General features: G+C 40.5%; 1 protein-coding gene and 1 long non-coding RNA gene across 4 annotated transcripts in view; one reads left to right on the top strand and one right to left on the bottom strand.

Moving 5' to 3' along the window:
• LOC148107109 (uncharacterized) overlaps positions 1 to 11957 on the top strand; it is a 246574-nt gene extending 234617 nt beyond the window's left edge. For both annotated transcript variants that reach the window (XR_015723070.1, XR_015723071.1), the window contains one exon: positions 11823 to 11957. This is a non-coding gene — a long non-coding RNA (uncharacterized LOC148107109). The remainder of the gene's footprint in view (positions 1 to 11822) is intronic.
• The window catches only part of NPAS3 (neuronal PAS domain protein 3), an 817945-nt gene that overhangs the window by 170627 nt on the left and 632024 nt on the right, over positions 1 to 15294 (bottom strand). The window lies entirely within an intron of this gene.

Raw genomic sequence — 15294 nt, 5'->3', positions numbered from 1 at the left:
TATTCACAAGTTCTGCAAATCCTATCCCTGGATCCCAGGTTAGAACACTGCCCTAAACCGAAAGGCAGCACAACTTTGTCCTCATTGGCAAGGAGAGTCTTCATTCTGGCTCTGCAATTCATTGATCCTACAAACCTTACTGAGCATCTACTATGTGCCACATGCGGTTCTAGGTGAGGACGTATCTCAGGGAGCAAAACACACATTCCCTGACCTTCAGAAGGTGAAAGCCAGACAAAAGCAATAACCAAATTATATAGCATGCCATAACTGACAAGTACTAGGGAAAAAATTAGATTGGGAAGGGGTTTGGGGGTCGGGGAGGCACAGAAGACTGTAATTTTAGGTACAGTCATCAGGGAAGCCTCACTGAGCCCATGATATTTAAACAAACACTTGAAGGGGGAAAGTAACAAGCCAGGCAGAGAGCTAGGAAGAGTGTTCCAGGCAGAGGAAACACAAGTGTAAGGGTTCTGAGACATGGCACCCGGTAAGAAGGCAGGAATGGAGTGAGACAGGAAAACAGAAGAAGCTACAAAGCAGAGGAATAAAGGTGTGCGGAGAGGGAGCGGTGGCAGGTCTCAGACGGCCTCAAAGGCCTTTTAACAACTTTGGGATGGGAAGTCCTTGAAGAGTTTGAAGCGAAGGGACACATTCTGATGTATGTTTGGATAGCACTGTCGTGGTTGTTGGCTTGGGGAGGCAGGGGATCTGTGGTTGGGGGTGACTGGAGAGATCTGGAGATGGTCATGAGGCTTGGACCACAGTGGTAGCTGGGAGGGGGTGAGAAGTGGTTGGGTTTGGATGTATTTTGGAAGCATATCCCAATGCGGTTGCATCATAGGTGGAATATGGTAAAAAAAAAAAGAAAAGCCAAATACACCTCCAAGATTATTTTGGCCTGAGTTGCCATTCACTTCACCTGCAGGGGGAACATAATGGGGCTCTCAGGGGGTGGGAATAATGATAGAACAAGCATATAAAGGTTTACTGAGAAAACATCATCTGTCATCCATTCTACTTTGTGGACTGATCCGAATTTCTCCGCTTTTATTCGTGACCAGTATCTTCAGCCAAAAATTGGGCTCAGTGTTTTGCTCTTATTTAGTTTATAGTTGGATGGGTCAGACTCTCCCCATAACCTTGACTACTCTAGCCTCCTTCTCTGAATTCCCAGCCCAGTTTGGCCGTGCACTTGTTTGTACAATCGTGCTCTAAGTATTACGTAGGTCTCGATGTTTTAATTCTTCTAATTAGATCTTCAGGTCCAAAAATGCAGCAGCTAACCCCGGTCCTTCTTCTGTATCTCACCAACGGCACCTAGCATGGTGTTGGGTGCCAGGCGAGGAGAATTCCTTAATAAGGTTTTGGCTGATGAAAACAAAACAAAACAAAACAAAAAAGCTCTGTAGAGTTCTTCCTTACAGCAACTTCCTTTCTTTTCATTTTTTGCTCTCAACTCTGAAAATGGAACAGCTTGAGATATCAAAGCCTTTTACCATTTGACGAAGTTTGTATAATCGGTGAAAAGATAAACCACATGCAACACATTGGCGGCTCAATACGTTTCTCGAGCTGCAGTCTGGATGTAAATAACTAGGGCCAGCACTCGGGCAAACTCAATGGGATCTGAAATTCTGATTAATGCTACAATCACATTCATGTTATTTGTGTCTTTGAGGGAGGATCCATGTTGCAAGATCTGTCAAATCTGTTCTGTAGAATTGGGGCGTTTGATCCTTTCTTTTTAATCTTCTTACAAGTGGAACATCAGGTTCATTATCAATTGATTAAATTGGCAGGCGGTCAAGTAAAGAACAAAATCATATATGGTTACCTGAATTATTAAGGTACTAGTAACTTCATCATGTTGGCATAACAGAGGGCTTTAGATTAAAGATTACAGTAAATATTTCTAGCACTTTCAGGAAAATGGCTTTTTTTTTTTTCTGAGAGTTCATCTTTCATGTTAGCTGTAGAGAAACCTTCTTTCTCCTGGTTCTACTTATTCATGCATTCCGTGGTAGTGGGCCAGGAGACTTTATTTAACCTGTTGTATCTAACTAATGTTTATTTCTTCTCTGTTGGAACCCGCTGGTAATCAGTAGAGTTCTGAGACTAACAGTGGTCTTGAAGGTCAGGAGCGAAACTCGGGGGGTGAGAGATGGGGTAAAGCGCACAGGTTGCCACTTCACATCATTTCTGGCTCAGGCCACTGGTTACTGGTCATTGGGCCTTTAGAATCATTAAAATTTACCTATTTTAAATTCTGACACTGGACCTTTCTGGCTCTTTGTTTCTTTTCTCCCTCATTATGGGCTCTGAGCAGGAGTTTATTTCAAATTACCTTCTATTACGGATATGGCATTTTGCACTGTGTCTTCTTTCTGAGTGACCTTTCTCCTCTTGGAGTTTCCTCGTTTCTAAAACTTGAGAACTTGAAGAGGAAAAGATGTTTGTGTGGGAGAAAAGCTGAATGCATTTACTTGTCTTTTCCTTCCTTCAATTTTAATCCCTTGGAGTTCGCTTGTTTAGGTTTTGATAAGGAAAGGGATATTTCTCTAACTTGAGAGTTATCCAGGTGCTTTAAAAGTTCTTATTCGTTGACTGCTCTCTGCTCACTTTGAGGTTAACTCTTGCTTGCCACCACATCCATCAGAAGGGAAAGATAATTAGGAAAGTGCCTATTAGCCAATTTTGGAACTTATGAGCTATTTATATAAGAGATTTTTTGAAGATGTGGTATGGAGATAATTAAATAAAATTAGAGTCCTCTATTATAAGATTCAAATGGATTTATATTCTGTCTCTTATTATTATGAATAATCCACTTTTAAAATTTACACTCAGTGATTCAAGGTATGTGGGACTGCTATCAATTAGAGACAAATAGAAATTCTAGACTTCGGACTCCACTAATGTGATTTTACACAAACACTCTGATGTCTCTATCTTTTAGCTGGGAAAAAGAGCATTTTTTTTTACAGTATTGGAATGCTACAATATTACATCTAATTCCTCCTTCAAGCCCAAGCTTAAGTTCTAGCTCCTCCATGACACCTTACCCCTAATTGAAGGCATCTCTCAAGAAGTCCATAAATAATACCTTTTTTCTTTTTTATACTTTAATATCCACCTCTCCTTTATCTTTACCACCTGATGTGTTCCTTATTTCAACCCCACTGTTGCACATAGTTGGAAAGTTCTTGAAAGCAGTATCTTGTCTCAAACAATTTTTACATAGGCCATAATCAATACTATAGTTCTAGATGCCATAATCATCTAAATTACTAATTTATAATAAAATTACATATGTTTTTTGCTAATGGTAAAGCATTCTCATATCTGAGCAGATTTATTAACTTTTTAGAGGCTACTTGGATGATATATCACTTCATATTGGCTTCAGGTTGCTCAGAAAATCAGGAAAATTCAATTTGTTAACTAAGATTTCACGTACCAACCATTTTCTGAGCCCTCCTTCATGAGATAGTTGGCGCTCCGAGAAGAATGACTGCCTATTTATCAGTCAAGTTGAAAAAGAATCAACCTATAAGGCCAAATTATAGGGACAAATTTGTACCCCAAGTAGACCAAGAATAAAATAAATATTTGGGGCATAATCACTAACCAACTTATGCCCATAATAATGTTGGTTTGTAAAAACTCATTTTGAAATACAAGTTAATTGGAGGACGGCTCTCAGTTTTATCCACCTATTCTGTCTTATCTAGTCAGTTTATTCTAGAAAAATAGCTTATGTTCATCCTTGCCATTTGTTTTGAAATCAGTTCTGTCTTCACACAACGTCCACATGCGTACATACACACAGCACATATGCTTCTATCTTCTTGCTCTTCCAGAAACACATCTTCATTTTCAGAGGGAGAGTTTTCCTTTTTACGGGTGTGAGAACAGAAGCAAAAGAACGAAGGACCTCTACAGTTCCATTTTCGTAATAGAATTCTGTTGTTCTGGAATGATTTATTTTTGAATAAGGAGAAATGCAAGGAACTTGGAACACAGACAAAAGCACCTTCTCATCAAAGGTTGTCTATCGTTTCACGAATCACATGTGATGGATGAGATTTATGAATTAGAATCTGTGTCAAAAGATTTACAACATACTAAATTAGTTATGACATCTTCTCGTCGGCGCGCATAAACTTTCAACAAAATATCTATATCATCACCACAGGAGCATGGCCGGCCCGATTCCTTCATTCCACAGCAGCACATCCAGACCCTGTCACTGCAGTTGATGAATTCTTGAAGGAATGGGCCTCAGATCAATTAAAATAAACACCACAAGCTGATTTATCAAATCTTTTCTGAATGTTCTCAGAAAATGTCAAAAATCTGATCCATTGACAGAGAAAAGTCAGAGAATCGTGGCAGCCTGTGGGATCACAAGACCTTTTCAAAACCATCATAAATCACCACAGAAAACAAATGGGGCACCATGTGATAAGATTTCTTCTGACAGCTTTGCCTCAACAAGACATATATGAGATAAATGGATACCTTCGTCTATACCCAATTGCCACTTTACAAAGTTCCAAGTTGTCAAACTGTAAAATACACCGGTATCAAAGTCCTTCCAGATAATATACCTTTTTTGGGTATACAAGAGTGGATTTGCAATAACATCCCCTTCAGTTCTATTTCATTGTTGCAAGCTACGTAATATCTCTGCTGGTGAGTGAGCTTTCTAAAAGACACACACACACACACACACACACACACACACACACACACACACAGGGCAGGCTCCAAATTTACCTTCATATACATCCTTGTCTGAACTAATGAAACTTTCTTCACTTTCCATTATTAAAAGAAAACTGCTTTATAGCGCTAAATGCATCTAATCAAGGTACCCTTTGGGTTTTTTTTTTTTTTTTTAAATCATCTCAGTCTTGTCTCATTTCATACAGGTTAAGAGCACATTCAGAGACAAGCAATAACAGGCTAACCTATTCTTCTTATCTACTTCAGGAACAGAGAAATGTTTCCATTAATGAGTTTTTGCAAATATGATCAAAACCTGTAGGTATGGATATAATGTAATAGGCCTTAGATTTCACAGTAAATTTTAACTATAAATTATAACTCATATATTCCTGTATAGGTGGCAAATAAAAAGTCACATAAATATTAGAAATTTCATATGATATATGGAGCTGGTTTTCCTGATTCAAAGAAGCTAACGGAGACTCATTCTCAAAGTAAGACTGAAGCCTGATTCCAAGGAACGGCATCTATAAATTAAAGTTTATTATGAACATTTACAGTTTCCACAGTAAAAACCAAAAATGAACTTAGCCTTATAGGTTTCAGATATACTTGTTTTTCAAAGAGCAAGAAATCCAATGGACTAGAGATACAATTCCCCTGTGCCACACCCACAGAGGACAATCTCCTTACTGGTCCTCTTTCTACACCTTCAAGGCAAGACTGTAATCCCACCATTTCATGAACCTTCCTTCTTCAATTATGGAAGGTCTGATTTTTTTTTTTTGATTACTAATCCAAATTTTATTCCCTGGAAAAGTAACCTTGTACTTCGGGGCCCTGCCGCTTACCCATTCCTATGAACCATGGGAAATTAACCAATGTTGATAGAAGGCATCTATTTCATAACTATCAAATATCTGGGATGGGATTCTAGGATCAAGCTGAAGGATATTGTATAGATATCCTGAAACATGTATAGAACAAGATTTGGCACCTCTCTGTTCGGGACGGTTTAGAGAGAAAATGCATCGCTTACATCTTGCTTTATTTTATTTTATTTTTATTTTATTTTTAGTGGACCCAAAGACTCCATCTGTTCCATGAACATTTTTGAGTACCTGCTGTGTCTCACGGACTGGGTTGGAATCCAGAGTGACCGTGGTCAACTCTTTCACTAACTAACACTACACAGTTACTAGTGGAAAGAGAGAGATGTCACCTATTTCTTTAACTGCTCGCTAGTCTGGAGGGTGTTGCTAGGGCAGTTAAGTGGAAAGAAACTTAGAGACCTTTCTGTGTCATTTAAGGCATCAAAGAATGGTCTTTGCCTTTTAAGCAGTAGTCAACAGGGAAGAGACGGTATAATAAAAAATCACTCTTAGCAGGATGTCTGATTTGACGACGCTTTATCGCAACGCTTTCATACAGTTTACGTTTGTGTACATGAATTTCCACCTGTTCATTTAGTGCAAATCTCAGAGTCATTTGTGGTCCCTCTGAAGGAACTATTAATTCTGAAAATGAACAGGAGAGCACATTGCTTCTGAAGGGCACAAAGCAAATGTGCCATGTTTCTTTTGGAAGCAAGAGAGATATAACAAAATTGCAGGTGGTGAAAACCGTTCAGATCTTAACCTCGGCCAGTACTTTAAGCTATAGACAGCATCTCCGTGGGAATGTGGGTGTGTGGCCTTTTTTTCTGAATTTCCTCTCATTTGGAATTTTTCTCTCCTGAGGAGCAAGCACTGAGTTCATTCCATGGTCTTCGATTGCTCTTGTTCCTTGCTAATTTCGAAATTCCAACTAACAATAAGCACTTTGCTATGAGTCAGTAAATGGAATACATTAATAAAGCTTGAGTGTTTGGCCCTTTTCCAGATTTGAGAATTTGATCACGCTGGCTTCAATGGAGGTTCGATTTTTTGTTTAGCGTAAAGGAAAATTACCCTATACAGCTTTTAACTCCCCAAGGCTATCCCTAAAAGCCTTACTCAAACTTCTAAGGTGCCTAGACTAGTATTTGAGCTTAGAAAAGCTGTTGGCAAATCCCAGTGAAATTTTTTGACAGATTCATCTTTTAGCCTTTGGGAAAGTGAAGGTGCTGGAGGCAAGATATTTGATTAATGCCATGAAAAATAGTGTTGCTGGCACAGCTGGTATGGTGGGAGAAAAATTCATCACTAACTCTAAAACTGCCATGTAATTTTCTCCCCACCGTTCTTTTCCTCACTTGACAGAAGATTTGCACAGGACAAACCAGGCTGACAGAGGACAAGTCAGCCAGATGTTGAGGTATCTCGAAACATGACAGATCACTATGTTTTAGCTCAGATTAATTCGCTTATTAGAGGTAGGCCTAAATCACTGGTCATTGTCAAATCAGTTGTCACCACCAGCAAATCATGTCACGTTTCTGAACAAAAATATTTCCAGTTTTAAGGAGTTGCTCTAACCTCACCTTCTCTCTGCTGAGAGTGAGATTCCAACAAAAAGCACAGAACCCTCCCCCTCACCCAGGCAAGAATGAAAAAACGTGCGATTCCAACTCAGCAGCTACTCAAGCTCTCGCTCTTGCTGAGGCCAGAGAAACAGAGACAGTATGATTTCAGAGTCTGACAAGTGCCACCCTCAGAATGGTTCTGGATGTGTGATCTCACCTTCCCTCATCCCCCATGCTTGGCCTTCACACAGCACTGTCCAGGGTGTGACCACGTTCCGGACATCAGCCAGTGGCCACAGATAAACACAGATGCATTCACCAATAAAGAAAGTGTCAAGAACATCTTTAGAATGAGCAGGCGGTATCACTCGATTCCCTAAGTTCATACAAGGCATGTTATCCTGTGAGGGCCTGGCGGCCTCTACTACATGCACGGACGCTAGCTCAACTCCCAACATACCAGTTGTCCAACTTATGAAGTCAGGACCACAACTGGCCCCAGAGTTGGCAGACTCAAGAAAAGTGTCAAGGAGTAAATAAGCCACGGAAAATAGCTAATCTCTTCATCCCAGGAGGTTGAGTTAAGGGATGGGAACTGCTGGCAAAAAGAGCAGTGGAAAAATTCACACCAACTATGCTTGGACTGTGGCTGCCTTGTGAAGGGAGAATGGCCCTTCTATGGGACTCCTTGGGAACTGGGACTCCTGAGAACAAAATTCCCTTTAAAAGTGCAATAAATCAAACCACCATAAAAAGAAAAAAGCAACATTTCTGCCTCTCGTGTTTTCCACAGTTTAGTAAATCAAGCTAAGATGGTATGTAGAGCAGACACTGACCGTATGGAAAGAAATGTATGGTCATGGGGATACTGGATTCTTAGTTCTCATTTTGAGAGCTAAATATGGCACTGGGTCCCCACCTAAAAAGGAAGTTGATTTGTGCCCCTTTTTGACATTACTCAAAAACTAGAGCAAAATGGAAAGGTAAGAAATTGACTGATAATTAAATCAGAACTCAAATGCAAGTAATCTCATTTGGCCCATATTTCTGTTCCTGGTACCTCCACTTTTCACGTCTGAGTCAGCAGGATTGACATGTTGAGGCGACCTGAGAGTTGTCCCTCTCCTTCCCTGTTCTCACTCAATATCAGATCAGTGACCAAGACCTCAATGACTTCTTAGTCCCTTTCCAAGTCCACGTCCCTGCTCCAGTTCTGACCTTTCGCCTCTATAATCGTGACTACAACAGTTCCTTAATCTTCCTGTCTTTCATCTCGTTTCTACAGCCTGTCCTCTGCACCACAGCCAAATAACACTAATGTTAGTATCGTTTAGTTTATGCCATCCCCTGCCTTAGACACGATCAGTGGTTTCCTGGTGGCAGTCAGGTGAAGTGTCAACTCCTTAGCCTATAATTGATAGTGCTCTTAAAGCAGGTCCCAACATTTACTGCCTAGGCAACCCTAACTCTTGGGTCAGAGCCAGTCGCTGATGGTCTTCTGTGCCGCCCTTTCTCATTGTGGTGCCCATGTTATCCAATGTTCCCTTCACCCAGAATGGCTCTTGATCAGCTCTAGTTACTGAACTCCTACCCATCCTTCAAGGTCCAGTCACAGTGTACCCTCTTCTTTGAATTCTTCGTTGTCATCTGTCTCCTCTCACCTTCCATGGTTCGCTTTTTCCTTCAGTGCTTGTGTTCCGTCTCACTTTCTGCTTTGCGCAGTAATAATTTTTAGGACATACTGAGTGGTAAATTCTTCAGGAATTCGGATGAAGATATAGTACCTCTACATACCTATAATTCTTAATGAAACAGATATTCAAAATAGGTTTTGATCATATGAATTTGAAAATGGTACAGTTATTTTAAATAACCTTTATTTCCAGAAGTCTCTGTTCTTTAAATTGAAATTTGGGGTCCTAGGGCTGAATAACTAGCTAATGGCCTGAATTCTTTATTTCTGTTTTGTTCTGACCTTTAAATAGGTAACGGTGCTTTTGACGGCTGACCCTGGGTGGCTAAGCATACAGTTTCTGAACCAGGTAGTATTCCTGCTTCAAATCCCTGCGTGGCTGCAAGGCCTTAAGTGGCCTGACCCCTCACTTCAGGCTTCCATTCTTTCTTCTCTCCATGTTGCCACTCAGCGTGTTGACAAGATATCTGGGGTAGAACTGAGGATGTTGTTGATCCTTACCCACCAATATGCTACCTGAACCTCATTCTCTGTAGAAAGCTCTGGGCAGCCTTGGGTATGCAGCAATTAAATACTTCCACAGATTTTTTTGGGTCCCTGCGAGGTGTCAGGAGCTATAACCCGGTAGAGCCTTTACTCTGAGATGCTTACCAATGGCCCTTCCACCAGATGCTGAGTAGCTTCTGTTGGCTGAAGAAGTTCCCAATGACATGCATGAAATGACTATAAAATATATGTATTTTTTACATTGGGAATAAGTGCAGTAGCTATGTCTCTACTTCAGGAGCTTAGGTGGTTCAGGCTTCTTTCCCTTTTTAAAAGAACTTTGCATACTTTAGTTTTGTAATGAACATTCTGAAAGCATCACAGATCATGAGACTGAGCCTAGTAGATGACAACTAAATACGAGAAAAAGGGCGAGTTTCTGGCCGTAAGGAATTTCTAATTTAATCGGTAGAGGTGGTAAGACACACACAACTGGAATTACCACATAAGGAAGAAGAAAAGCGCCATCATAAAAATACACACATAGCAGCAGCACTGAGGTTCTGAAGAGACTTGCAAATGTTAAGGTCAAAGAAGGCATCATAAAGTAAACAGATTTAAGTGGAACTTGAAGGATGGACAGACTTCTGACAAGGAGGAAAACCATGAATTCTGACTCAGGGAGTTAGGAAAGCCTTCATGGAAGAAGGTACAAAGGATGAGTAGTAGTGACCTGATGGGCAAAAGAGAGAGGGATGGTTCAGGCAGAGACACCTGGCCGGTCAAAGCCATGGAGGCATGGCACATTCCAGAGACTACAGACACGATGGGGCTGAAACACTGGAATGGGGGCCACGGGAGGTGGAGCACAGAGACAATGCTGAAACACGAGCAAATCACAGCATCAATAAAGAAAGTGGGAAGGTTTCAGGTGGGGTTACAAGGCAGCAAATTGTCTGGTAAGAGAAAGACATAGAGAACATACGAGAATTACGGGAATCATGGATATGAGGTTGGCAAGGTCAATCTGGAGACAAGGAGAGAAGTTGAACTCATTTCTCAGGATCTCAGTCTTCTTAGTAATAAAGGAGAGAGGGTAGGCTCACCCTTTCCGATCCCAGAACACCTTTGCTTACAAGTCCTCAAAGGCTCTCTGTTTATCTCAGACCCAGTTCCAGAGTTTCTAAATGGTCTCAGGGTGACTTCTCTGAAAGGAAGGATTTATAGGGCCAAGAGCAAGTGTCCTGGAGTCAGCCTGTCTGATAGGGCCCTGGTTCTCCCACCTATGATCTGTATGAGTTTGGGCTAGCTATTCAATCGCTTTGCCTTTTATTTTATCCGTATTTTAATCCCAGCTGATTGGAACACAGTAGTCACTCATTAAAATACACGTTGACTTAAATTTTCAATTACCTTATACTGCTAACTGATCTTTACCAAGAATTATAAAATTTAAAACAAATAAAAACAGCAAGGTCTAACAAACTTATTTTTGTAGGCTTATGGGATTTTCAGACTCCTTGTCTCTTTTCTAAGTAATTAAAAGGAGAAAGAGAGGAGGAGAAAAATTAAGAAACCCTAACACTTCTATTTCCAGTGATTCTACCTTAAAAATTAAAAATTGTGAGAGAAAGAAGCCTCTCATTTCTCGTGGTAGGACAGAATATATAAATAAAACTTAGAGTCTTCTCCCCATATTAATTTTTATTTTGAAATGATTTCAAAATAACCATTGTTATAGACCTAACTTGGTTTGTTATAATGCTCCAAATATTAATTTTGTTCTATGAACTTTCTTAAGTTCATCTGGGCTATAAATTCATCACTACAGCTTGGTCTTATGGCTTTATTCCATTTCAACTTGACTGATAAACAAACATGTTTTCATGGAATAAACAGAACTAGAAGTGTCCACATCATCTATTTTTTGGGGGGGGGAGAAATTTACCTCATCTTGGCAAATACATGTTCTGACTTTAAATTGCTTTTATCTGAAATACAAAAGTTGTCTTTCAATAAGATACCGTATTCAAAAGCAACCCCCCCAGACTCTGAATGCCCAAATGGCATATGAAGGTTTTAAAAACAAGTGTATTTATTTTTCAGCAAGAATATCTTTTAAAGCCAGATGAACTAAAATTCCTCTCAGGGAGAATTTGATTAATTAAAAAAAGTGACGTAAGTGCTTTGTAACTTTGCCACGGAACATCTGCTTGGAAGTGGATGTAATTGGAGAGGTGAACACGGTGTCTGTGCCAGCGGAGGGTAGAAAAGACAACAGGTTTCAGGGAGTGGGGAAGGCAGGATGTGGGCGGCCATAAAGAAGAGGCCCAGCTGGATGTGTTGAGCCACTTTGAACACAAATGTGAGTGGAGAGAGAGAGAGATCAGTGAACAGTGGGGCATCACTGTTCTCCAGATTCAACAAGAAGTGATTTTTTTTTCCTCTTTTCATTCTCCCTCGCAGGGGTTTCGGACCAATCTCCACTGTCTCTCCCTGCCAGCCTCCTGGATTTCCAGAACTAGCAGCCACATCAGAAGAAGGGCGCAGCGTCCCGGCGCCGGGGGCGGGATGCAGGTACCCTAAGGCCTCCCGTGGCACCTGGGGCAGATTCCAGCAGCTCTAGCAGGAGGCATCCAGCCACTTCCCCCAGAGGCTGCAGGGCCAGCTTGCCCAGTTTCATATTTCAGTCAGAATAATTAAATTAATTTCACTCAATAATTCAAAATTAATTTTTTAAAGAGATGATTTCATTTATTTTTAATTGATTTCCTCTCTCTTAAAGCTTTTTTTTATAGATTACATTAAGCTAAATGAACTAATTTAAATAAATTTTCACAAGAAGTAAAATAATCATCTCGTTTATCATTAAAAAAAAAAAAAGCAATACAATGTGGCCAATTTTACCCGAACACTAAAATATTAATGATGATGCAATTTTTACAAGAAAAAAATTAGCCTTATTCTTCTGGAACAGAGATTTGTTTCCACAGACAACTACTTCTGGCTTACTTGAATGACCGGAAAATATGTATTCGAGGAAAATGAGTCATGTTGGGAGTGAAGAACTAGTCCCTCCTCGAGGCAGGAAGAGTTAGAGCTCACAGTCCTGAGGATTTACCCCTTCTGGAGGTGAGACTGCCCTTCTCATGCCCTGTTTTCCTCTCCCAGTGTAAGACTACTCCGCCGTAGGTAACCCATCTCGCCCTTCTCTTCTGTACTTTCTTTCCTTGTGAAGCACGCAACCTTCAGGGGCTGTCACACGCGTGCTTAATGACAACAAGCAAAAAATAAAAGCAAAACCCACAACCACAGAATGGTCTGTTTGGCTCATGGCGTCCCCAGAATCAAGGAACAACCATGTTCCTTGGTACTAGTAGCATGGTACTAGTAAACTACTTTTACTAGTATGGCTCCATCGTGCCATTGGTAACTTGCAAAATATTTTCATCACATTGGCTGTTTCATAAAGGTTGAATATTTTACCACAATCCTGGTGTGGCAAGACAGCCACAGCTCTATGTTCTCAGGGAGGTCTATCAGCTTCTTTTAACTACTAGGCTACTGTCTGGTCAAATGCATATATGACTTAGGAAGAGTCCAGGGTGTGATGCCTGAAGGCAGGCATCAACACGCATGAACCGAGCAGCAGAAGCCATGCACGATTCGTCCCTGTAAAAGGCATTTTGCATACATCTCACTCTTGGTTCGGAAAGCACACAGGGTGAAAATAAAAAGAGTGACCACGTGCTGGAAGAAAAATGTAAGTCGCTCCTGTATTCTGTTGCCTTGAATCCTTCGGTACAATCTTTAGGAAAAACCCTGATCTACACTGTTCACCAAAATTCAGCCTCACAGCAACTACCCTTTCAAACTCCTTGTTAATTAATGACACAAGATTTGGAGAAAATGTTATCCAGCTTCAGAGTCTCCCACCCTAGGAATCAAATGCAATTAGGCTCGATACCAGAATTTAGACAGAAACATGCCTAAAAGATAAGTTTCATTTTTCGGCAAGGTGTTAGAAAGTTGTGGAAATAGGAAATGAAATTTCTTTCCAGCCACATTGCTCTTGTGACTCTTATTTCATGGCAATCAACATGAATAATCAACAGTTTCATTTTAAAACTTCCTTTTCAAATATTGGTAAGAGAGTTGTAAATTACTGAAGGACAGAATCATAAAGACAGCTTCCCCACCCCCCCCCCGCCCGCCGTCATCCAGAAGCATCTCTAATTGAGGGCTTTGGCAAGAAATAATCCCCTCTTTTCACAAAATTACGGAAAAAAAGGAAAGGAAAAAATCTATCTTGTGAACTTGTGAGAGGTAGTTTGCCAGCGGAACCTGGGAACAATGCTGAGTTGATGAAGAGGAATATTATGAAAAATCATCTTCTGGGCACAGCAAATGGAATTATCTAGTGCCTCTAAACACAGAAAAAAAGTAGTTACCTTTTAAGCAGACAGATGCTATTCGGAGAAGATAAATCTGGGGCTGCAAATAGAAGTAGTTTAAGGTACTATTTTACTTTTCATTAATAAATATGTATTCTTGACTGTGAAAAGTCTTTGAATTCATTTCTTCCTCTTCCTAGGCTCCCAGACTTATTTCAGACACTGGTTTGGGAGAAACCATTATGACCTGTCACTAAAACAGAAAATAAAAGCAAATAACTGCCACTAACTTGGTAGTCCGAAAGTGATTTAAAAGATGAGACAACAACTCTTCTGTTGAACTGAAGTCTTTATAAAGTTTTTCTCGAGGTAACCCTACCTTTGGCTAAGGAAATAAAGACTTAAATAAACAAACGAACAAATCGAAACCCCGGCTCCGACGCATGTTTCCCCACCCAACGTGAGGACATCTGTGGGACAAAGCTTACAAGCTCCTTGATTGGGCCAGACAGAGTCAGAGGCTGGGAGCTGCGGAATGGGAGGACCAGTGTGTAATGAGGCATCAGTGCCCAGTGAAGAAAGGGGAAAGATGAAAAAGAATAAGAATTAGCCCCTGGTGCTGTAGAACTCAGGAGACCCACAAAGGCTAATTTCAAATGGCTGGAGCTCTTACATCTTAGGGCTGAACTAGCTTCTTGATGCACTCGTAGCCCCCATTAATGTTAATGCCGCCAAGCCCACCGAGAAGAGAATAGAGCTCCTTAGTTTGCTTTCATCAAATTCACTTGTGTGTGTGTGTGTATGTGTGTCGGCGGGGGGGAATCTGGTTACCTTTATGAATTAAGACAGGAACCTATGATAATATACAAATACATTTGGGTTAAAAAAGAAAAAGAGAATAACGCATAAGCCATACATCGTATCCAAAGGACATAGAGGAAATGGCAGCTCGTGGAAAGCAGTAGCAAACATCCTTAGTCAAAGTCTATCCAGTGGTTTTTCCTAATGATGAATTCAGAAAATTAGAGACATTTTTGGTTTTGCATGCAACGCCCTCCCCCCAAAACATACCTGTCAACAAGCTGTTAATGTCTCTTTGGTAAATGTCTGGTCAACACTCTTAGTACTTTTTACAAAGAGGGAGATTGGGGCACAAAAACACCTAACTTTTCTTTTAGTGATTAAACTAATTCAATGAGAGATAGAAGAGGATTAGCTTCCAGTCAGGGAAAATTCCATGGCGAAATGAAACTGAACAGATGTAAGCTTCCAGGAGACGGGTGCTGTAAAGATGAACACCACTTCTCATAGACCGGTGATGGGTAGTAAGGAGGGCACGTGTTGCATGGTGCACTGGGTGTTATACGCAAGTAATGAATCATCGAACTTTATATCGGAAACTGGGGATGTACTGTATGGTGACTAACATAATATAATAAAAAAACATTAAAAAAAAAGATGAATACCACTTCTAACACATTCATACTGTCCTCTCAGAAAAGATTCAATTAATCCGGGGCCGACTCTGCGGGTAGGGATCTTGA

This window comes from Ursus americanus, chromosome 35 (genome assembly GCF_024610735.1).
Source record: "Ursus americanus isolate L20-20 chromosome 35, mUrsAme1.1.p, whole genome shotgun sequence".
Lineage (NCBI taxonomy): Eukaryota > Metazoa > Chordata > Mammalia > Carnivora > Ursidae > Ursus > Ursus americanus.
This window is presented reverse-complemented; position numbering and strand designations above follow the sequence as displayed.